General features: G+C 39.0%; 1 pseudogene; it reads left to right on the top strand.

Annotated features, from left to right (window-relative positions):
• Positions 1–667: 667 nt before the first annotated feature.
• LOC122282271 overlaps positions 668–24,475 on the top strand; it is a 33,501-nt pseudogene continuing 9,693 nt past the window's right edge.

Below are 24,475 nucleotides of genomic sequence, written 5' to 3' on the forward strand. Positions count from 1 at the left end.
TTCACTGGTGGGAGGGGAAGAAAACTGGGTGGGTGGTGTCAGCCACGTCACGGGCGAACGGCAGTTCTGTGCTGAGAAAGCAACCGGCGACAGAGAGAGAAGGGAGAGCTGGTGCAGCGACTTCCAGTCGTGCGTGGCGGTTAACAGCTGCACGGATGGCCTTGAAAATTGGTGGGGGTGATCACCGGCCAGAGGGGGTTCGAACGGCGAGGGTGGTGTTGACCACACCGGCCGGCGGCCGCAGGTCTGGGTGAGTCAAAGGGTCAGCGACGGGAAGGAGAAAGGGAGCAACTCGGGCATGCGGGAAGAAAAGGAAGAAGAAAGAAGAAGAAAAGAAAGAAAAAGAAAGAAAAAGTAAGAAGAAAAAGAAAAAAGAGAAAAGAAAAATAAAAGATGAGGAAAAAGAAATGAGGTCTAGTCCTCACTCCGGAAACCAAAAACTGATCTGCCGAAAATGATAATAAAAACATAAAATGACTAAAATAAATTAAACACCACATCAAATAAAATAAAAATCAATTTAAAATACAATAATTTAAAATAAAAGAACTAATATATTAATTAAATTAAAAACACTCATTCAGTGAAAGTATACGTAAAAGCGGGTCATCACAAATTAAGAAATGACTTTCATTAAAATTCTTTTCTTAACCCTATAAACCGTGGTATGCATGCTGGTGTTCATCTTGGTGATGTTCATATTCACTTTGTAGCCAATGCATTGATAATGGAAGCTTTTGAGAGGGAGGGCTTTGTTCATCTGGTGGACTTGGGCATGAGCCTAGGATTGCCCCAAGGTCATCAATGGCAGAGGCTAATTATCAAATGGAAAAACACGTGGAGAGGAAATACTTTCAATGTGTATTAATTTGTAAAATAATACAAGGTATTTATACTACTTACAAAGAGTCAAATAAAAACGTGTGTAATTACATGTAAGGACATAGTAAAATAACATATTACAATAAAAAGTTTATACAAGATATTATAGAATGTAATACTCCCTGTGACGCCCCCAAATTCTGTTTGGGATCAAACGGACATTTGAAGCGACAAGACATGAAACACAAGGTTACCTGCCCCCGTTCATGACATATAAGACGCAATGTTCCTAACATGCATCTAACATTATGCAATATTCGTAGCGGATAATTTTTTTCTTTAGCAATACTATGCACCAAATTGAAAATATCCCAAATGCTTAAAACATACTTCATACATAAAGACCCATTGAACAGATCACAACACTAGTCCAAAATGGTTATGATCCAAAAAGTACTAGAGATGCAACTCCATTGTACAAGTAGTAATTTACGTTAACTACTATATTAACATTGACGTCGCACCGTCGCTTAGTCAACTGTGTCTAGTTGATCAGCTCCTGATTTTCCTTCAGGTCCTGTAACAAAATCTACCATTCGGGGGGAATGGTAGTTGGGACTACCAAAGTGAGATTTGATTACAAATCTCAGTAAGTTAACAAAAAACATCCATACAAGCTAATGATACATGGATGACAGTAAAAGCATAAATGCATAATCAAATTCAAAAGTAATTAAAGCATAACTTGGCGTACAACATAGAATAATTGACATAACTTAAATTGAAACATGAACTGAACTTGACTTGACATGAACTTGATCTGAAATTAATAGGAAAAATACATACTCCATAGTTGTTGTGGCCCCATGTATTCTACGTGTAAATACATACTCCACAGTTGTTGTGGCCTCATGTATTCTACGTGTCACAATTGCTGTGTCTCACGTAGTGTATGCATCACAATTGCTGTGACCCCATACATAAGTAATCAAGATGAAACGTGACTGGAATACGAAAGGACTGAAGCCTTGACGTAACATAACGTGACTTGAACATAACTTGAAATACATGACCAACTTGAGATAGAAATATTTCGTAACATGGCATAACATATAATAGACAACATATTTAACATGACATACTTGCAACAGTGAATATTACATGACTTGACATACATGTAATAGATGGCATACTAAGCATGATGTACTTGTAATGTACAGCAATACATGACAGAATATATTATGTAACAGATAAAAACTGATGACAGAATAAATTCTGTATAACAAACAATTACGTGATGACTTGGCATAGCATGAAATATATTATAACACACATACATACACTGTAGTTCCTTTACTTAGCACACATACACAGCAGACTGCTAGTAAGTTAAAAACTAACTTACCTCAATTTTCGCATTTCTTATAAAACTTTAAGCGCGATCACGAGGAACTGTAATTAGTGATTCTAAAAGTTAGCACTAAATCACTAATAAATTGAAATATATAAAATACTAACTTAAAGAGTAAAATTTTACTCTTTACATGTAGGAAAATGACCGTTTTACCCATAATTTAAGGATTTTGCATACTAACTCCAAAAGTCACCAAAATTTACATGCCTCATGTAAATTTTATCCTCAACTCAAATATCAATTTAGAAAAATTTAAAACTAATCACAACAATTAAAACTCCATAGGGCCGAAATTCTCATATGCTATTTCCATTGATTTTTGTTTCCAACTTGTTTTGATCAACCTTTTGATCTATGACTTATAAATATGTGATCTTCAAACCAAACCATCACGTGGTTTAAAAAGATGTCCTAAAACATATATAAGCTTCTAATTCAAGATCACATGGTTAAAAATTAACCAAAACATAAAATTATCCAAGAACATCCACGCTTTGGCTTATTTGAATATCTCTTTGCATAAAATTTCATATCTTTGAAACTAACATCAAATATCTTCAAAATAATAATATAACATGTATATAAGATGCTTATAATCCTCCAATAAAATTATCAAAGTCGTTGGAATAGGTTTAGACCACCAAAGAGTTAAACTTTCTCAAAATAGAAACTGTTTTTCCTTTTCCAGTTTCTAAGTTTCTAAATCTAAGAAAATATTTCATCAAAACATTTAATCATGCAAAAATCCTCAACCAATAGTCATATATACATGTTAACAATACTCGATAAAAATTTCGGACCAATATCTATCGATTAGCTTGGTCAAAAACTCCAAACTATAACATATTCTCTAGTTTATCTTCCAGAATGACCTTTCTATAGTTTACATAATATTTGACTGACCAAATGATCTTCAAATAGGACAAATAAGATATCCACATAAAGTAGACTCAAAAAGGAACAACTTATATGAAGGAGACTTTATGATAAAACACTTACAAAAGTTTCAAAATGGGCATGCAAAAGAACTCCTAAAAGCTGTCCGAGAGAGAGTGTTTGATATTCTTTTAATGGAAAGTATAAATGAAAATAATTTCGTGGGGAGAGGTGGCTGGGGATACTTATGGATGAGATATGGAAGAGATGAGGCTGAAATGAGAGTTAAGTGTAGGACTCTCTTACCCGGAGTGAGAGTGGAGTGTAGGACTCTCTTACCTAATAATATCTACAAAAATCAATTCAAGATATTTTTACCCAATAATATCCACGAAATTAGCTTAAAATATTTTTATCTAATAATATCCACAAAATTAGCTTAAGATATTTTTATCCAATAATATCTACAGTTTTGAACAGACGTTTTGTCCGAAAATATGAAAAAATGTTATTGCGCCATAAGACCTTAAATAACCCTCCGAGTCTAATGGCACAAACCATAATACATTTTGACACTTCTAACTATCTCCAATAATCAAAAACACGCTTCTAATACCATGGTAAATAATAACACTAACTATGTAGTTAGACAAAAACCTATACGATTAATGGATTCGTGAAAACTTATGGGGTATTCACGAGGTTCCTAAAGTTAATAGAAGTTTCAAAATTGAATTTCTAGCGGGCTGTTACAATCTTCCCTCCTAAAAAAAAGATTTCGTCCTCGAAATCGAAGTAAGAAATAACAAGTTAAGGAATAGGTGTTGCTTACCAACTTGCTGTCTATCCCGTATATATTTGCCTTTGAGATTATGTCATTCCTTAACTCTCTTACTTTAATCAACAATTATATTATACTTCTTTCCACAAGGTTGGCCAAGTTGTATCGATACACTCTCCAAACCTAAAACTTCAAGTAAATAATCTTCCGAAACTCTTCTTTAGAAAAATATATGCGATATACTTTAAGTGTTCTTATAAATACCATAATTAGTAGAGAATTCATCAAAATTAAGCCGTTAACCTCTCCCTCTCTCTCTCTTTTTATTTTTTATTTTTAACAAAATCGGTGGCCCTCTGTTTTAGACCAGACAACTCTGATCCGTATGATTTTTATAGGTCTTTTGTAGCTGTCAAGCGCAGCATAGGTATGACACTACTTTGGTCTTCTGTAGTTGTCAGGCGCCGCAGCTATGATACTATATTGCTCTTCTGTAGTTGTCAGGCACCGCAGCTATGATACTACATTGCTCTTGTCTCTTGTAGAGAAATGCTTCACGAGAGATGATTCGTCATAATTTTCTCTATAAAAGAATTATTCAGTTCATCTTCTTTCACATCTCATCTTCTTCACTTTTCTGAAATTAATCTGCATTCTTACTCTGCAATCTCTTTCTGCTTACTCACTTTTGCAATGGCTCATCAATCTTCTCATTACCAAAACATGAGGTATTCTGCACCTCGTTCACCAGTTTTTTATGCTTCTTCCATAGGTGCTATAATGCAATCCAATAATGATCTGACTAATAAGTCAGATAATGAACTTATCTACGAGCTTGTGAGTCTCGGTACTCGATACTCATCAGCCATTGTCACATATTCTCAGCGACTGCAATCCAGGACTGGTGGGGTTGACAAACTCCACGAGAATATTTCTATCCTTCAGAGGCTTCTTATGGAATCTAACATGAAGATAGAAGCAGTAAAGCGAGAGAACAGAGATTTAAAATCTTTGCTTAACTCTTCTTTCCGAGTGGCTACTCCTTTAGATAGGAAAGGCATGCAGATTTTTGAAGAGCAAGAGCGTTTAAAGATTGAGGCAAAGAGCCTCAAATTTCTGTAATTTTGCTTTATGATAATAAAATAATACTTCACAAATATTCATATTTGTGTTTCTATCTTCTGGTAGATGTTTTATGTGCTCCATTTTATTTCTTTCAGGGATTTTCATATATATGACATGATCCAATGACTCATATAAATATGCATTTAATCATGCATATCCAAACTCTCAGTAATCTTCAAGTTAATAAAAACCTCAAGGAGTTCTTGTGACGCCCCCAAATCCCCATGCACGGACACGGGAAAATCGAGATGTCCGGATGATGACATCACGGGTCACCACCCTAACGACGTGTGCCAAAAGTGTGCAAAAGCAACAAATGTGCACGAAGGGATACGCAGCGGATAGCAAAGTCATATAACTAAGTACCAGAATTTTTCTTAATTTAATACAAAGCTGTTCAAAACATACATATTAAAATATTACAGAACACAAACATAATTTTAAACTAAATACAAAGCATAAACTTCAGCACCCCAGCGGAGCTGCGTCCTCGGGCTCAGCCTCCTCCTCCTCATCCTCGATCTCTGCACCAAAATCAACGGAACCAAAAATGGTGCCGCAGGTAAGTAAAATCCAAACACCACCAGATAAAAACATATAGAACTTAGACAATATGCGTGAAGTGATGCCAATGCGCAAAACCCATAAAATTATATTTTTCCACACACGCCAAAAACCCATTTGGCCCACAAAAACATATCCTTAAAACCAAGTCTCGTCATTATCCCAGATAATGGCCCAAACCACCATTTTCCCAAAAAATGGATCAAAAGCCTCGAAAACCAACATCGCCATTTTCCCAAAAAATGGCCCACATCCGAAAACCATAAAAACAATCCGGTTATGCATGCACCATGATCTCCCCTAGGGATCACCCGCACACCCTGGCTCTGTGCCACACCGTAGGTAACGACTACGCATGTGACACCTAAACGAGCGATGCCCAGACTCGCGCCCCGCGCGTACCTGGCCAGGCCATCCACTAGTCCCCGCCACTCTAGGGACCACGAAGTCGACACGACAACGTTACCGTATCGTGCGATCCGGTCATCGCCCTGCGACAACCCAGGAGATGTCACTCAGTTTTATCCACTCCCGAGTGACCAGATGAGCTCCACCGAGATAATAACCCATCCCGGCTTGGGCTCGTGAGACACACGCACCCAAAAACCATTTACGCCAATAAAACTGAATTTTATCGATTAAAACAATATGCACATAAACACAATATGCAACTCACGCCTCATGGCTCAAATAATCAAGTAAACACAAACAAGCAAAACCAAGCACTCCGTCCTCAATCCATCCGACCCCGGAACTCCTCGGACTCAGTCCGGAATCAGCCAACCAACAACAATTAATTATTGAAAGAGAAAAATATATTTAAATCTAAAAGTAGGGTTTGGAAAATACTTATAGCGCTATACAGTATTTTTAAAAAGCTTGCGGCGTTGCAAACAGCGGAAGGAAAGCAACGTAACAATGAAAATTCACTGTGGCCGTGGGTTGTAAAATACCCACTTTTGAACGGGGACAAACCAAGGCTTGGAATTGATAGAGAATGGCCTTAAGATATTTATGAAGCTAAGAAAAATGAGTTTTGGCCGTGGGTGGTGGTGGAAATGGCGGTAGAAGGCCAAAAAGGGGCTGAATGAAGTTGAGCTCGTGGGAGCTACTCCGGCAATGGATCGAGGCCGGAAATGGGTGGTTTAGGTTGGGAAGAGGTAGGGGAAGAAGCTACGAAGAGATGGTGGCCGGAGGTGGTGCGACGACGCCGGAAATGGTGAAAAACCCTATGGCTTGGAGGACCTCGTGGTGGCTAACAGTGGCTCGGATGGAGGTGAAACTTGGTGGGAATGTTCACTGCTGAGAGGGCAAGAAAACTGAGTGGGTGGTGTAGGCCACGCCGCCGGCGAGCGGCAGTTCTGGGCTGCGAAAGCAACCGGCGACAGAGGCAAAAATAGAGCAGTTGCAGCGACTTCCGGCGGCTCTCAAAGGCTAACGGCTGGTCTGATGGCTCTAAAAATTGGTGGGAATGATCTCTGGTGGAAGCGGAAGAGAATGGTGGTGGCGGTGCACTAAACGGTGGCCGGACGGCAGAGAACTGGGCGGTCAAAGTGGAGGCGACGGGAAGGAGAAAAGAGAGGAGCTGCGCACGGGGAGAGGGGGAAAACGGGAAGAAAAAGAAGAAGAAAAAAAGAAGAAAAGAAAGAAAAGAAGAAAAGAAAAGGAAAAAGGGAAAAAGAAAAAGAAAAGAAAAGAAATGAGGTCCAATCCTCAGCTCTGGAGTCCAACAACTGATCCAATGAAAATAAGTTTAAAAGCAATAAAACTAAGAAAATATTTTAAAAACAACGTAAAGCTAAAATATAATAATTAACTAGTAAAAAAAAACTATTTAATTTTAGGGCTTTGCTAGATGCAGTCGGCAAATGCAGTCTGCATGCAGTCGGCTGTACGGAATAAATAAAAATATTTTTTTTCATGGCTGTACAGAATGAATAAAAAAAAGTTATAAAAATAATTTTTTTTTTCATATAGGTCCCATATTAATTCATTTTTTTCAAAGCGACTGCACGCCGACTGCATTTGCCGACTGCACAAATCATTTCTCTTAATTTTAAATCCAAAGACAAGCTAAAATAAATTAAACAGCAATTTAAATTCAACAGCAATTAAAATCCAATTAAAATCCGATAATTTCAAATAAAAGAACTATTATATTAATTAAATTAAAATATTCCTTCAGTGAAAATACACATAAAAACAGGGTGTCACAGTTCTACTGGTCTAGGACTAACTTACTTCTTTATAATCGCAACAATCAGTCATCTTCCTAGGTGGTACTTCGATAACTGACCAGTTAATAACTTAAACTTGAGACTTTCTCTCTTATGATTGTCATAACTCTTCTATCCATCATGAGTTATCAATTATTCTAACTCTAAATGATTTGTTCCTAATGTTCACATAAATCCTCAAGACCAAGATTTTACTCCCCATATAATAGTCTTCAAAAGAAGATCGATCTATGTATCCATAAAGATAGTGCTTTGCTAGAAATCATTTACTGACGGCGTGGTAATACTATTATCATAAATGAATCCTACTAAGGCTAAAGCTTCTCCTAATCAAATTACTCTTCCAAACACAATTTCTATCATATTCTCAGAATCAAAACAATTCTCCAAATATGTGGAATACCATTCATCAATCCTACATATCCTTTCTCATATTACTAAAAGGTATTCTATATCTACATTGGTATGAACAATAATACTTCTAATGAAAATTGTTACTCTTACCACTAGGGTAACAATTTAGCTTCCAAGCTGAATTCTCAAGCACTACCACAATTAATAGAAACAATGACTCGTTTGAATCAAACAATGTACAATTTACCAACCACAATGACTTGACCTACTCCAAAATAACAATAATGCAATACTACCATCAATTGCAATCAGATCAACGTTAACTATGTTTACCTCAACTAATCTTTCATCCATCGGGAATTTCTGATCCTCTTGATTGTTATCTCCCTTAGGATTCCAAGGTATTCTATCACGAGTCATGTGTCCCTTCTTGAAACACACGAGTATATGTATTAAAACCACATACTGCCTTTCATACCTTAAGAAATTCAAACCTACTGACATCTAAAATTTCAAGCCTAATGTTTGGTGCATTTCCTAAGGACATGTGGATTTACTGCCTAGAGACGTATTGCTCTGATAACACCCTGTGACGCCCACAAATTCCGTTTGGGATCGGATGGACATTTGAAGCGTCGAGACATGCAACACAAGGTTACTTGCCCCCGTTCATGACATATAAGATGTAATGTTCCTAACATGCATCTAACATTATGCAATATTCGCAGCGGATAATTTTTTTCTTTAGCAATACTATGCACCAAATTGAAAATATCCCAAATGCTTAAAACATACTTCATACATAAAGACCCATTGAACAGATCACAACACTAGTCCAAAATGGTTATGATCCAAAAAGTATTAGAGATGCAACTCCATTGTAAGTAGTAATTTACGTTAACTACTATATTAACATTGACGTCGCACCGTCGCTTAGTCAACTGTGTCTAGTTGATTAGCTCCTGATTCTCCTTCAGGTCCTGTAACAAGATCTACCATTCGGGGGGAATGGTAGTTGGGAATTCCAAAGTGAGATTTGATTACAAATCTCAGTTAGTTAACAAAAAACATCCACACAATCTAATGATGCATGGATGACAGTAAAAGCATAAATGCATAATCAAATTCATCAGTAATTAAAGCATAACTTGGCGTACAACATAGAATAATTGACATAACTTAAATTGAAACATAAACTGAACTTGACTTGACATGAACTTGATCTGAAACTTGACTTAACAGGAAAAATACATACTCCACAATTGTTGTGGTCCCATGTATTCTACGTATAAATACATACTCCACAGTTGTTGTGGCCCCATGTATTCTACGGAAACTTATTCTTTAACTGCTTAAATACATACTCCACAGTTGTTGTGGCCCCATGTATTCTACGTGTCACATTGTTGTGTCTCGCGTAGTGTATGCATCACAATTGCTGTGACCCCATACATAAGTAATCAAGATGAAACGTGACTGGAATACGAAAGGACTGAAGCTCTGACGTAACATAACGTGACTTGAACATAACTTGAAATACATGACCAACTTGAGATAGAAATATTTCGTAACATAGCATAACATATAACAGACAACATATTTAACATGACATACCTGCAACAGTGAATATTACATGAATTGATATACATGTAATAGATGGCATACTTAGCATGATGTACTTGTAATGTACAGCAATACATGACAGAATATATTATGTAACAGATAAAAACTGATGACAGAATAAATTCTGTATAACAAACAATTACGTGATGACTTGGCATGGCATGACATATATTATAACACACACACATACACTGTAATTCCTTTACTTAGCACACATACACAGTAGACTGCTAGTAAGTTAAAAGCTAACTTACCTCGATTTCTGCATTTCTTATAAAACTTTAAGTGCGATCACGAGGAACTGTAATTAGTGGTTCTAAAAGTTAGCACTAAATCACTAATAAATTGAAATATATAAAATACTAACTTAAAGAGTAAAATTTTACTCTTTACATGTAGGAAAATGACCGTTTTACCCATAACTTAAGGATTTTGCATACTAACTCCAAAAGTCACCAAAATTTACATGCCTCATGTAAATTTTATCCTCAACTCAAATATCAATTTAGAAAAATTTAAAACTAATCACAACTATTAAAACTCCATAGGGTCGAAATTCTCATATGCTATTTCTATTGATTTTTGTTTCTAACTTGTTTTGATCAACCTTCTGATCTATGACTTATAAATATGTGATCTTCAAACCAAACCATCACGTGGTTTAAAAAGATGTCCTAAAACATATATAAGCTTCTAATTCAAGATCACATGGTTAAAAATTAACCAAAACATAAATTTAGCCAAGAACATCCAAGCTTTAGCTTATTTGAATATCTCTTTGCATAAAATTTCATATCTTTGAAACTAACATCAAATATCTTCAAAATAATAACATAACATGTATATAAGATGCTTAGGATCCTCCAATAAAATTATCAAAGTCGTTGGAATAGGTTTAGACCACCAAAGAGTTAAACTTTCTCAGAACAGAAACTGTTTTTCCTCTTCCAGTTTCTAAGTTTCTAAATCTAAGAAAATATTTCATCAAAACCTTTAATCATGCAAACATCCTCAACCAATAGTCATATATACATGTTAAAAATACTCCATAAAAATTTCGGACCAATATCTATCCATTGGCTTGGTCAAAAACTCCAAACTATAACATATTCTCCAATTTATCTTCCAAAATGACCTTTCTATAGTTTACATAATATTTGACTAACCAAATGATATTCAAATAGGACAAATAAGATATCCACATAAACTAGACTAAAAAAGGAACAACTTATATGAAGGAGACTTTATGATAAAACACTTACAAAAGCTTCAAAATGGGCATGCAAAAGAACTCCTAAAAGCTGTCCGAGAGAGAGTGTTTGATATTCTTTTAATGGAAAGTATAAATGAAAATAATTACGTGGGGAGAGGTGGCTGGAGATACTTATGGATGAGATATGGAAGAGATGAGGCTGGAGTGAGAGTTAAGTGTAGGACTCTCTTACCCGGAGTGAGAGTGGAGTGTAGGACTCTCTTACCTAATAATATCTACAAAAATCAATTCAAGATATTTTTACCCAATAATATCCACGAAATTTGCTTAAAATATTTTTATCTAATAATATCCACAAAATTAGCTTAAGATATTTTTATCCAATAATATCTACAGTTTTGAACAGACGTTTTGTCCAAAAATATGAAAAAATGTTATTGCGCCATAAGACCTTAAATAACCCTCCGAGTCTAATGGCACAAACCATAATACATTTTGACACTTCTAACTATCTCCAATAATCAAAAACACATTTCTAATACCATGGTAAATAATAACACTAACTATGTAGTTAGACAAAAACCTATACGATTAATGGATTCGTGAAAACTTATGGGCTCTTCACGAGGTTCCTAAAGTTAGTAGAAATTTCACAATTGAATTTCTAGCGGGCTGTTACACTCCCTCTCAAGATTGGGAGTAAATGGAATGAACTCCCATCTTGGCTATCAATGTAAAAAATTGTTGGCTACCCAAGGCTTTTAGTAAGTGATGAAGTGTTAGAAATGCATAATTAAGTTGTTTTAGTGAGTGATTTAGTACATCAAATAAGGGTTGAACACTTAACTATGCATCAAATTTTAACACTTAATAAAAAATTTATTGATACTAATATTTTGCACATCAAAGTTTCATCTTTGCCCTTGAAATAATTAAACTATAATATCATTTTATTTATATATTGTAGGGCATTTATGGAAGGAAAGAAAGAGTGGGGACCTCTGAGGAAATAGAGAAATTGATTATGGTTTTGGTGGAACCCAATCTAATGGCAACCAATCGCACTTCAACTCTGGACGTGCAGCAGGTCAGCAAAAAGGAATCACGTAGAGCAGGACCTAAAAGTAGAGGAAACGGAGTGGTCCAAGGGCACCGAATGGAAGAGAGTTTATTTTTTTCATTTTTTCTTTTTCAAGTTTTTTTGGAGTCGGTCGGTTGGAATTTATTTAGATTTTTTTTTTGGGTTATCGTTCCAGACCGTGAGGTAGTGAGGGATTTTATTTTTTTGCTTTACATTGTTTTTTGTTTTCGTTTTAGGAAGGGAGTCTGCAGAAGCAGCACTCTCCCTCGTCTGGAGTTTATTTCTTTCATTTCTAAGTTTTGAGTAGTTTTACTTTACGTTATTTCAGACGTAGACCTTAGTCGGCTGTTTTTCATTTACTTGCTTTTAGTTTTAGTTTCTCGGATGGACGGGAGTGAATCTCTCTCAAAGCTTTCATTTTTATTTTTCTTTGTTTCGGCGTTTAGTCGAGTTTTCTTCTTTTTCATTCTTAGTGTTTGAGTTTTGACGTTTCTGAGTGGTTCCAAACTTGGGGATTGTTGGCTGGTTTGGATTTAATTTTTCTCCTACTTTAGTTCTACGTTTGACGTTACCGACTGGGGGTTTCCAGATTTGTGCTTTCTCGGCTAGTTTATTTTATTTTCATTACGTTTCCCAGCTTTATTTTCTTAACATTTCCAGATTAGTTTCATTCGGCTAGTTTTATTTATTCTTTTTCATTTATTTTCATACAACAACTTAAAATGTTAGGGTTTATTATTTTTGAGCATTTTACTAATTTAGAGATGATAGGCTAGATTTTTGGGCTTGGGGTTCGATGAGTAACCTATGACTGTTTTGAGGTGGATTTTCTTCAATGTTATGTGATTTCAGTAATTAACTTGTTGGATGATATTTCAGTTTACATCTAGAAAGGATTGAAGTTCTTTGTTTTTGGTTTAGATTAGCTGTAGACGTAAAGGCGCAATTGATACTTGAACAAGTAATAAGACTTTGATGGCTTTTTTTCACTATTTTACAATTGTTATATAATTTGTCAAGTAGTTTTATTAGGCTAAGAATTGAGGTTCATTGTTATATTATCCAATCATGACTTCTAGGAATGGGAGCTTGGTTGAGAGAAGATGAAAAGAGAAGTAAATCCATCTCCAAATCAGTGGGTGAAAATTGCATCCCAAGTGTTCGTTTTATTGTTTCTTACAAGTTTAATTCATTTGCTACACACTTTCTCTAAGCCTCTTAGTTTTGGTAATTTTAGAATCATAGATTTATTTTTATTGTTTGTTTAATTCGAGCTTGAACTTCCAAAACAACCACTAATCATACTCTTAATTCAGTCCACACTTCCTTAGTAAATAGTCACCATTTTAGTTCAAGACTTTCTTCTTTTCGAAAATTTTTTTTTGTCACCATAAACTTCAATATTTTATCTTGTAATTATAAAAGGTTTGCTTAATACCCATTGTCCCTGTGAATTCGATCTTGGGATTTACCCTTGTATTACTTTGACAGCTTCTACGCTTGGAAGACGAAATTATAAGCTGATCAGTAAGGACATCAGCAAGTTGATGTTGAGAAGGAACATGAAATGTCTTAAGAATCCTAGCTTGAAGTTTGTCCGTATAAAATGGCAATCATGCTCAATATGTTTTGTACGCTCGTGAAAATGATATTAGCAGCAATATAAAGAGCAACTGTGTTATCACAGAACAAAAGAGCACTATTAGAATGAGAAACTCTAAAATCTGAGAGTAAGGAAAGAAGCCAAACAATTGCACAAGTTGTAATGGCCATAGAATGGTATTCCACCTCTGCAGATGAACGAGAAACTATTTTAACTTCCAAGACATCAAGGAATCTCCAAGAAAAACACAGTAGCCTGTGATAGATCTACGAGTATCAGGGCATGAAACCCAATTTGAATCTGTAAAAGCTTTGATCTAAAATGAAGAGTTAGCTAGAAAAAATAATACATGTCCTGGAGTGGACTTGCCATACTGTAGAATACAATAAGCTGCTTGTAAGTGAGGCTCATGGGGCTTGTCCATATACTAACTAAGTCGATGAACAGAAAAGGTGAGATCATGCTGTGTAATGGTAAGATAAAACAATCTACCAATTCATCTTCTAAACACAGTAGGATCAGCTAATAAAGTACCACTTTCTTTACTCAGTTTCAAATCCTGTTCCATTGGAAAGGCTGCTGGTTTAGCACCAAGAAACCCACCATCTTGTAATATCTCAAGTGCATACTTACGTTGACAAAAGGAAATACCTTGAGAATATCTTGCAACTTCCAAACCAAGGAAGTATTTAAGCTGACCCTGATCTTTTAGCTTAAATTTAGTGCCCAATAACAGTTTCAAATCATCAACAGCATATGAAGCAGTACTGACAATTAAGATATCATCAACATACACAAGAAATGCAATAAAAGAAGCACCATTGGAACGAGTAAACAATGAATAATTAGTTTTGGACTGATTAAAATTAAGTGCAAGAAAAGTATTGAAAATTTTGGAAAACCATTGACGAGATGCTTCTTGCAATCCATAAAGGGACTTGTTTTAATTTGTACACTTTAGACTCCCCCCTTTTTTTTTTTTTTGAAAGGAAAGTTGCTTGTATATTCAACTTAATGACAAAGAAGAGTACATATTACAGTAAGGCTGACCGACCCTTGTAGATGACTCCTTAGAAACTTCTAAAGCTTCCTTAGCTAAACAATGAGCTTTTTGGTTGCCACATCTCTTAACAAAAGAAACACTGAAATGAGCAAAATTAGAGAGTAGGATTCTAGTTTCTGACATGACCAGACCTACACTGTCCCACCTCTCCTTATGAAGACCAAGCCCTTGGACAGCCTGCAGGGAATCACCCTCCAAGACTACTAAGGACAGGTTTAGCTCGGATGCAAACACTGCAGCTTGAAGTCCTCCTATAGCCTCTGCCAGCAATGGAGCAACACAGCCTGTGACGCCCCCAAATCCCTACGCACGGACACAGGGAAATCGAGACGTCCGGATGATGACATCACGGGTCACCACCTCTACGACGTGTGCCAAGTGTGTGCAAAGGCAACAAAGTGCACGAGAAAAACGCAGTGAAAAGCAAGTCAATAACTAAGTACCAGAATTTTTCTTGTTTAATACAAAGCTATTCCAAAACGTACATAAATAAAATATTACCAAAACACGCATATAATATAATATCAAATACAAAGCATCACATCAGCAACCCGGCGGAGCCGCATCCTCGGGCTCAGCCTCCTCCTCCTCATCCTCGAACTCTGCACCAAAAGCTACGGAACCAAAAATGGTACCGCAGGTAAGCAAAACCCAAACACCACCAGATAAAAACACATAGAACTCAAACAACATGGATGCAAGAAAAGCCAATGCACATGTCCCGCAAAACCACATTTTTACCACGCACGCCAAAAACCCATTTGGCCCAATAAAAACATATCCTTAAAACCAATCCTCGCCATTATCCCAGATAATGGCCCAAACCACCATTTTCCCAGAAAATGGATCAAAAGCCTCAAAACCAAAACTCGTCATTTTCCCAGAAAATGGCCCACATCCGAAAACCATAAAAACAATCCGGTTATGCATGCACCATGATCTCCCCTAGGGATCACCCGCACACCCTGGCTCTGTGCCACACCGCAGGTAACGACTACGCATGTGACACCTAAACGAGCGATGCCCAGACTCGCGCCCCGCGCGTACCTGGCCAGGCCATCCTCGAGCCCTCGCCAGCGAAGGGCCACGGAGTCGGTGAGTAGAGCGATGCCCAGACTCGCGCCCCGCGCGTACCTGGCCGGGCCATCCTCTAGCCCCGCTCCCGTCGTCGCCCAGCGACAACTCAGGGGACATCACTCAGTATTATCCACTCCCGAGTGACCAGAGGAGCTCCACCGAGATAATAACCCATCCCGGCTTGAGCTCGTGAGACACACGCACCCGAAAATCCACTCACGCCAGCAAAACAGGATTTCTCAAATAAAATAAAATACACGAGCATGCACCATACAAATGCAATTATCAATGCACAAAACAAACAACCAACCATAAAACAATAAATCAAGCAACTCCGTCCTCCATCCATCCGACCCCCGAACTCCTCGGACTCAGTCCGGAATCAACCAACGAGCAGATAAAATAAATTGAATGAGCGATATATATTTAAATCTGAAAATAGGGTTTGGAAAATACTTACAGCGCTATATGAAAATTTTAGAAAACACCCGGCGTTGCAAACGGCGATGAAAAAGCAACGTTACAGTGAAAAATCACCGTGGCCGTGGGTTGTGAAATACCCACTTTTGAACGGGGACAAACCAGGGCTTGGGATCGATAGAGAATGGTCTAGGGATGATTGTGAAGCTATTGGAAGTGGTGGTTGGCCGTGGGTGGCGGCGAAAACGCCGGAAAGAGGCCGGATTTCCCAAAAAGGAAAGCTAGCTCGTGGGAGCTGTTCCGGTGGTCCTTGGAGGCCGGAAATAGGTGGGTTAGGACGGCAAGGGACCGGTGATGAAGTGGTGAAGAAATGGTGGCCGGAGGTGGAGTGACGGCGGCGGATCGGAGCAAAAACCGTGCAAGCTTTGGAGGGTTTTTCCGGCCAAACGGCCGGCCGGATGGGGGTGGGTTTTGGTGGGGAGGTGCGCCGGAGGGAGACGAGTCGACCGGTGCCGGCGGTGAGCCGCACGGTGGCCGGACGGCGGCAGGTCGAGGGGTTGAAGGCTCCGGCGTGAGAGAGGAGGAGAGAGAGAGGGACAGGGGGGTCGAGCGGGAAGGAGAGGAAAAAAAGAAAAAGAAAGAAAAAAGAGAAAAAGAAAGGAAAAAGAAAGAAGAAAAAAGAGAAAAAGGAAAAAAAGAAAAAGGAAAAAGAAAAGAGGTGTATGGAAAGAAGATGAGGTCTAATCCTCATTCCGGGAAAACAACACTAAACCGCCGCAAAGATATTAAAAACTGCAAACAACTAAAAGAAATAAAACACAACATCAATTAAATTAAAAACTAATTTTAAAACACAATAATTTAAAATAAATAAGCTAATATATTAATTAAAATAAAAACAACCATTTCAGCGAAAATACAAGCGAAAGCGGGTCATCACATCCTCCCCCCTTAAAACAAATTTCGTCCTCGAAATTTGCAAGATCAACCACCAACTTAAAGCAAGCCACATAACGCACATAAACCAACTGTGACCAAGATTAAGAAACCTATCTTCAGCATTCAAACAAGTATGGGTACTGCTCCCTCATGTCCGCTACTCGCTCCCAAGAGAAGTCTTGAGCTAACGAATCTCTCCAAGCCACTTTAACCAAAGGTATCGTCTTAGACCTCAACTGTTGCTCCTTCCAATCCATGATCTGCGACGGAACAACCTCATAAGTGAGATCCGTTTGCAACTGAATACCCGCTGGGTCGACAAAGCGTGGCTCTTGCTGTCCAAAGCTCTTCTTCAGGGATGATACGTGGAAGACATCATGAACATCCCCAAAATAATCTGGCAAAGCAACTCTATAGGCGACGGACCCTACCTTCTCCAGAATCTGAAAAGGGCCGACATACCTTGGATCTAGCTTCCTCTTCTTACCAAAACGCTTAACACCTCTCATGGGAGAGACTTTGAGATAAACCCAATCACCAACTTCAAAAGACAACTCTCTCCTCCTGGTATCAGCGTAGCTTTTCTGGCGACTTTGAGCTGCCGCCATTTTATCTCTGATGATCCGGACTTGGCTTTGCATTTCTTGAATTATTTCGGGTCCAAATATCCTACTCTCCCCGACTTCATCCCAACACAAGGGCGACCTGCACTTTCTCCCATAAAGAGCTTCGTAGGGAGCCATCTAAATGGTCGCATGGAAGCTGTTATTATATGCAAATTCGATGAGCGGCAAATGGTTTTCCCAACTCCCTTGAAAATCCATGACACATGCTCGCAACATGTCTTCAAGGGTCTGAATTGTGCGCTCTGACTGGCCGTCTGTCTGTGGGTGATATGCAGTACTGAACTTCAACTTAGTACCCAAAGCTGCCTGCAAACTCTTCCAGAACTGCGACGTGAACCTCGGGTCTCGATCCGACACTATACTCTTTGGTATGCCGTGCAGCCGCACTATCTCCTTGACATACAAGCGGGTCAACTTACCCAAAGAGTCGGTGTTATTAACAGGCAGAAAATGAGCACTCTTCGTTAACCGGTCAACAATTACCCAAACAGAATTTTTCCCACTAGGCGTTCTCGGCAAACCCACTACAAAGTCCATCGTGATGTCATCCCATTTCCACTCAGGAATAGGGAGGGGTTGGAGCATACCTGCAGGTCTTTGATGCTCGGCCTTCACTTGCCGACATGTGTGGCATTTCTCAACATACAAGGCAATATCCTTCTTCATTCCATCCCACCAGTAATTTTTCCTCAAGTCCCGATACATCTTTGTACTGCCGGGATGAACTGAATAAGGGGCCGCATGAGCTTCTGCCATGATCCGTTCTTTGAAATCTGAGTCCTTGGGGACCACTCTGCGATCTTGGAACCGAAGTATCCCATCATTATCCATTTTATAGTGCAACGGCCCTCGAGATTTTTTGACTCTTTTTCTGATGTTCAGCAGCTTCGGATCCTTCCTTTGGAGAGTATTCAATTCTTCAAAATCAGTTACCCGAATATCAAGAACTGAAGATAAAACCTCTTCTTGCTGCGAACTCTCTATAAGAAGCCTTCTCATCCCACAAAGCAACGAATCCAATTCTGACGGCTCGGCTTCATCTTCCAAGTGTGACTTCTGGCTCAAAGCATCAGCAACTATATTAGCCTTGCCCGGATGGTACTTGATCTCACACTGATAGTCACTGATTAGCTCCAGCCATCGCCTCTGCCTCATATTCAGATTTTTCTGGGAAAACAAATGCTTCAAGCTCTTGTGATCAGTAAATACCTCGCAAGCTTCCCTATACAAGAAGTGCCGCTAGATCTTGAGGGCAAAAACAATCGCAGCCAATTCTAGATCGTGCGTTGGATAATTCTTCTCATGGTCCTTTAGCTAACGAGATGCATAGGCAACAACCCGTCCTTCCTGCATAAGGACACAACCCAAACCAAACTTAGACGCATCACTGAAGACTACGAATGGCTTATGCGGTTCTGGGAGCGCTAACACCGGTGCCGTCGTCAACCGGTTCTTTAATTCCTGGAAGCTTCTATCACATTTCTCTGACCAAACAAACTCTGTATTCTTCCGAGTCAAAGCTGTGAGAGGTCCAGATAGGCGAGCAAAACCCTCTACAAATCTTCGGTAATACCCGACCAGCCCCAAGAAACTCCGGATCTTGCGCACTGTAGTCGGGCGCTGCCATGACAAAATGGCTTCTACCTTACTAGGATCAACAGCCACTCCGTCTCAGGAAATTACATGCCCAAGAAATTTAACTTCTTCTAACCAGAATTCACACTTGCTGAGCTTGGCGTACAGCTGGTGTTCTCTCAATTTCCTAAGTACCAGACGAAGATGATACACATGCTCTTCAACATCTCGGGAATAAATTAGAATATCATCAATAAATACTACCACAAAGGAATCTAGATAAGGTCGAAACACTCGATTCATTAAATCCATGAAAGCAGCAGGGGCATTAGCTAACCCAAACGGCATCACCTTAAATTCATAATGCCCATACCTCGACCTGAAGGCAGTTTTAGGCACATCCTTGTCTCTGATCCTCAGCTGGTAGTATCCTGACCTCAGATCAATTTTAGAGAACACGGTTGCTCCTTGAAGCTGATCAAATAAATCATCAATCCGCGGGAGAGGATATTTATTTTTGATGGTCACTTTATTCAATTCCCGATAATCTATGCACATACGGAGGGTTCCATCTTTCTTTTTAACAAATAAAACTGGTGCACCCCACGGCGACGTACTAGGCTGAATAAATCCCTTCTCTACCAGTTCTTGCAACTGAGTCTTCAACTCTTTTAATTCAGCCGATGCCATGCGATAAGGAGGTTTATGCACAGGAGCCGCTCTAGGTTCCAATTCTATAACAAATTCCATTTCCCGAATAGGGGTAGTCCGGGCAAGTCATCCACAAACACATCGAGGAATTCTTCTACAACTGTCTGCCAACGACTTCTCATCAGACGGCGTGGACACCATCTGAACCAAGAATGCATCCGCTCCCCATGCAATCTCTCTTCTTGCTTGAATCGCCGATATAATTATCGGCTTTTCTTTTAATTTACTCCCCTCAAATTCTAGACAATCACCATCTGGAAGCTGAAAGCTAATTTTCCGACTTCTGCAATTAATACTAGCAGAATATCGGTATAGCCAATCCATTCCGAGGATGATATCAAAACCCAACAGCTTGAACACCACCAAATCAGCATCCAAGAATCTCCCCTCAAAATTTAATGGGCATCCCAAAGCAACCTTGGAACACCACACCATTTCACCATCGGGTAAAGCCACTACCATAGCCTTCGGCAACGGTTCCGTGACCAAATTACACACCCGTGCAAACGTGGAAGATACAAATGACTGCGACGCACCGGAATCAAACAAAGTACAAGCATAAAACTCATACAAACGGACTCTTCCTGAACCAAACACATCAACCCATGAAATCCAAAAAACAAAGAATAAACCAAATACACCAAAAATTAAATCCAACTTAAAATTAAATTATTCCATACCTGTGATTACTCCAGCATCATGGGTCGCTGGCGCCTCATCGTCCACCTCTCCGGGTGTGACAGCATAAACCCGGGCTTGCACTGTTTGTCTCGGGTTTGTTCTTCCACCGCGTCTACCTCCACGGCTTCCTTGAACTGTTCTTGGACATTCTCGGGCAAAGTGACCCTGCTGGCCACAATTATAACATCGAGCCCCACCAGAAGGGCACTCACCCACATGGGCTCTATTGCAAACTCCGCAAACAGGCACACGTCCTCCCATGCGAACACTTGAAGATGCTTGCGGTCGAGTCCCGGTCCGCTGAACAAATTTCTGAGGCGAACCCGAGCTGCTTCATTCACCAGAAAAACTCCGCCTCTTATGTCCCGGAGCGGAGCCCATACTTAGATTGTTTTCTCGTTCCACCAGGGTGGCCACATCCACTAATTCCTGAAAAGTGGATATCCGATGGCTGACCACCATACGGCATATATCAGGGCGCAGTCCCTCCTGAAAACGATCAGCTCGCATCTCCTCTGTGGCGATAAGGTGAGGAGCAAATGATGCGACTAAAATCTGACTCAAATTAATGAATCAAAAATCTAGTGCAGTTTTACCTGCAAGTATACAGGCGTTGTAGTATCTTACAGGATCGAATCCACAGGGAAAGGTTACTTAAAATTAAACTTGTTGAGAAAAATGTGAAAAACTTCACAAAGAGAAAATAAGAGGATGATATGTACAATGGATGGAAAAGTGCAATGAAAATCAAAATTTACTGGTCGTGAACCAGATTCATGTTTGTTGGATTTAAGTGCAGCGATGAAATGTAAGGAATTAAAATGCAAGAAAGTAAATTAAAATTGCTGAAATTAATAGACTGAAATTTAAAGGAGCAAGAAAAATAAATGACATTAATTTAAATAGCGGAATTAAAGGTGCAAGGATAAATAAATGACAGTAATTTAAATAGACAGAAATTAAAGGTGAAAGGAAAAATAAAAGACATTAAACTGAAATTAAATAAAAACAGGAATTGTAAGGAATAAACTTGATGTTTGGAAATCGAGACTGCGTTCTCTAATCCAAAAATCTGAACTTCCAGATAAAATGATTTCTCAAATAAAATGAACTCTCCAAATAAAATGAATCCTAAAATAAATTGAACTTTCAAATAAAATACACACCGTGGAAACAACTTCCTTCTTCTTAACCGAAAAGAAACTAAGACCAAAACTTAAAACTGAAAACTGCCTCTTCTAAACAGAAACTAAAACAAGAAAACAAAAACTCAAAACTATGCCCACATCAAGGTCTGAACGGAAAGCAATGAAAGAAAACTTTAAACTAAGCTGCTGCTTCTTCTAAAAAGAAAGTAAACTAAGACCAAAACTAAAACTCCTCCCCACGAAGACTCCTGAGTCTGAATGAAAAGCATAACAAAAAAACTAAACTAAACTAAGCTACTGTCCGAATCTCCCCTTGTTGAATAAAAACCTTCCTTTTATAGCCGTGGTGATCTTCTGCTGCAGGTTGTGTTTTAATGTTTTCTGCACTGCATGTGCTTCTGTGTTTGAATGGTCTGCATGATGTCTGGTGAGTTGGTGTGTATCTTTCTGTCCGAGTGCTTTCTGTGCTGCAGGTTTATTGCTGCTGTACAGCGTGTCTCTTCCTTCTCCTGCTGCTACACGTTCAGCTCCAGCTCAGTCCATGTGCTTGTGTGTTGTTCTATAGTCGTGTTGCCCAACCGTGTGCTTGTGTGAGGTGTCCGAATGTGTGCTTTTCCTTGCTGCACTTTTCTTTCTTCTGCTGACCTGCTTTATCTGCTGTCATGCGTGCATGTGTTTGCTGCAGTGTTGCTGAATGTGGTCCGAGTGATGATTGCTGCATGTGTGAAAAGCAAGCCGCACCTCACCTTTCTCTTTTCTTTAATGACCACGTTCAGCTGTGCAGCTTCCACTCATCACTCTCCCACGTTCAGTCCACTCATTACTCTCCTTTCCGTGCTCCAGCAGTGGCTGAATGGTGAATGTCTGCTGTCATGCATGTGTGTGGTTTGTTGGCATGTTTCCGAATGATGTGAGTCGAATGAAGCTGTGAATGAGGCAGATAGCTGTGGTCTTGCATGTGTATTACATGTTGTCCGAATGATGAATGACTGCCAGCTGTGTTGAGTGAGTGCTGCAGCAGCTTCCGTTGAGGCATGTGAGCATGAGCATGTGTGCTTTGTATGTTTGCCGATTTTCAACACTACTTTAATAAGCACAAGTTTGAATATAGGGCCATTTAGTTTGTTTATTTTGGTTTGAGTCCAGCCCTATTTGTTACCACGTACCCACTGCCCACATTTACATTTCAAAGGACATCAAGCAAGCACAATGAAAAACATTTTCCTTTTGCACATTTGTCTCAGCCCTTGCCTATTCTCAATCAAGCTTTGGGTCCATACCTTCTTCACCATCATCCTCTATCTTTCTTCCAACTCAATATCACCACCTACACTGCATCATGCACATATGGTTGTCATTTGTTCACAAACAATAAAAATAACACTCAAAAATAAATTAAAAGAAAAATAGACTATCACAAATAAACTATATATGCGAGGAAATATTGTCCCATTAAATCATAGTTATAAAATTAAGCATAAACTCATGCTTTTAATCAATTTAAATCATAACTTGCATTTATTCTTATTAACCATTTTTTCCATTTAAAACCAATAATAATGTCATGATTAATTTAAAATACATTGGTTTTAAATAGTTAAAATGTGCAATATTCTAGCTCAATCAGCAAATCGCTCAAGTTCTATGAATCTCCGGGCGTACTGTTCCACTGTCGCGGCCTCTTGGACCAAATTTGAGAACTCTCTCGCCTTTTGCTTCCTTACCGATGCGGGAAAGAAGCGGTCATTAAACTCCTTCTTGAAGTGTTGCCAGGTCACCGCAGCGAAAGATCCCAATTCTGATTCCAGCATCACCCTCTTGGTATCCCACCAATCAGACGACATGCCTTGCAAGAGATAGCTGGCATAGAGTACCTGTTGCGCCTCGGTGCATCCACACACCTCAAATGTTCTCTCCAGGTCCTTGATCCACTTTCCAGCTCGAAGCGGATCCTCTTCTCCAATGAAGTGTGGAGTCCTATGCGCTAGAAAGCGCTCATAGGTGCACCCGGCTTGCACCATGCTGCTAGATCCTCCTGGGTAAGGCCAAGGCCCTCCCTGATATGGCCAAGGACCTCCTGGTTGCGGCCAAAATCCTTCTTGTTGCGGACAAGGCCCTCCTTGTGGCGGCTAGGGACCCCCTTGTTGTGGCCAAGGTCCCCCTGGTTGTGGTCAAGGCCCTGTCTGTTGTGGCCTATAATTTTGCTGCATAAACTCCGTCATCTGCCGTATGGCTTGAGCTATGGAGTCATCTCTTGATGTATTGTCCCGTGGCTCCTGAGTAGATTTCTTTGGCCTTCCCATTTTCCTGCCACCACAACCTTTGACCCCCTTTCAGAAAAGCAAAAACAAATAAAACCAACAACCAACAAAACAGAACCAAAAACCAACACCACATCACACCAAAACAAAAGAAACAACTTGTAAAAACATAACTAAATAAATAAAACAAATAAACAAACTCAAACAAATAAAACAAATAAAACAAATAAAATAACTGTACTTAACATAATTAAAATACAACCTTAAAAGCATTCTAGTAC

This window comes from Carya illinoinensis, chromosome 11 (assembly GCF_018687715.1).
Source record: "Carya illinoinensis cultivar Pawnee chromosome 11, C.illinoinensisPawnee_v1, whole genome shotgun sequence".
Lineage (NCBI taxonomy): Eukaryota > Viridiplantae > Streptophyta > Magnoliopsida > Fagales > Juglandaceae > Carya > Carya illinoinensis.